Source organism: Tamandua tetradactyla, chromosome 9, assembly GCF_023851605.1.
Source record: "Tamandua tetradactyla isolate mTamTet1 chromosome 9, mTamTet1.pri, whole genome shotgun sequence".
Taxonomy (NCBI): Eukaryota; Metazoa; Chordata; class Mammalia; order Pilosa; family Myrmecophagidae; genus Tamandua; species Tamandua tetradactyla.
Genome location: NC_135335.1, coordinates 6,327,110 through 6,328,661, shown reverse-complemented (window position 1 = coordinate 6,328,661; position 1,552 = coordinate 6,327,110).

The following is a 1,552-nucleotide window of genomic DNA, read 5'->3' as shown; positions in this document are numbered from 1 at the left end:
ATTAAAAAATAAAGACAAAAATAAATAAATAATACAAGGAAGGATAAGGGGTAAAAAAAAAATTGGGTAAATTGAAATACTGTGGGTCAATGAGAGGGAGGGGTAAGAGATATGGGATGTATGAACTTTTTATTTCTTTTTCTGGAGTGATGCAAATGTTCTAAAAATGATCATGGTGGGGCGGGTAACGGTGGCTCAGTGGCAGAGTTCTCGCCTGCCACCTGGGAGACCTGGGTTCAATTCCCGGTGCCTGCCCATAGTTAAAAAAAAAAAAAAAAAAAAGATCATGGTAATGAATATACAACTATGTGATGATATTATGAGGTCATTGATCATATGCTTTGGATGGACTGTATGTATGTGAAGATATCTCAATAAAAATACTAAAAAAAAAAAAAGAAACTAGCTCAGGAAATAGGTCTGTCCATTGAAATATTTGCGCCAACTGATATCATGAAACGCCTTAACTTGGTCTTTTAAAATATTTAGGTTATCACTGTGCCAGACTTATTAACATAACCGCATCATTGTTGCATTATAAATGGACAGTCAGGGTACCCAGGGATGGTCTGTTTTGCAAAACTACTGATGCTCAGCTGGCAACTGCAGCCTGGAGAGCCTGAAGAGCAGTGAGGGTGGTTTTAAGGCTGTTTTGTGACCTTAGCTAAATTTACCTCCGGGTCCCGTGTTCTTGGGGATGCTGCCCACTGAAGGAGTGGGATTGTAGATCAAAGCATTGGGTATTGACTCCCCTTTTGTCAGACTGAGGTCTGATGTAGGACTGATCCCAAGCTTGCTTGCTGACGGGGAGTCAGGGTGGACAATATATGCAAGTGCATAGGACCCAGTCCAATGCACAGGTGCTAAGAGAACCATGCAGTTTGCTGCAGTTCACAAAAAGGATGCAAAATAGCTCAGACAGTGACCAGGAGCGGAATCCGATACCCGTCAGGAGTATACTATATTCTTCTATTGAAAAAAGGAAATTTCTCTCTACAGTCAACCTTCCTTTGCTCAAAGATGACCTCAAGGGAGATTATTCTTGATCATAAAATAAGGCTGTTTTTATTAGATTTGGCCTAATTGCTTATATAGGTGCAGCGAGAATGGTGATTTATTATATGGGCCTTTTTTATTATTTTTATATATTTTTTCCCCTGCATGGGCAGGCACCAGAAATCGAACCCGGGTCTCCGGCATGGCAGGTGAGAACTCTGCCTGCTGAGCCACAGTGGCCCGCCCACTAAATAGGCCTTTTTAAGTCTGCTTTACAGGAGCTTTTCTTTTCTTTTCCTTTTTTTTTTTTTTTTTAACTTTTTTTTAATTGTTTAACATATATACAAAGCAAAGAAAGAAAAAAAGCAAGTTTTCAAATCACTCTTCAACAAGGAGTTACAGGACAGATCCCAGAGCTTGTCATGGGCTACCATACCATCATCTCAGGTTTTTCTTTCTAGCTGCTCCAGAACATTGGAGGCTAGAAGGAATAGATATATTTTTATCATCACTTTTTTCTTTTTTGTGAAGAATAACAAATATACAAAAAAGCAAT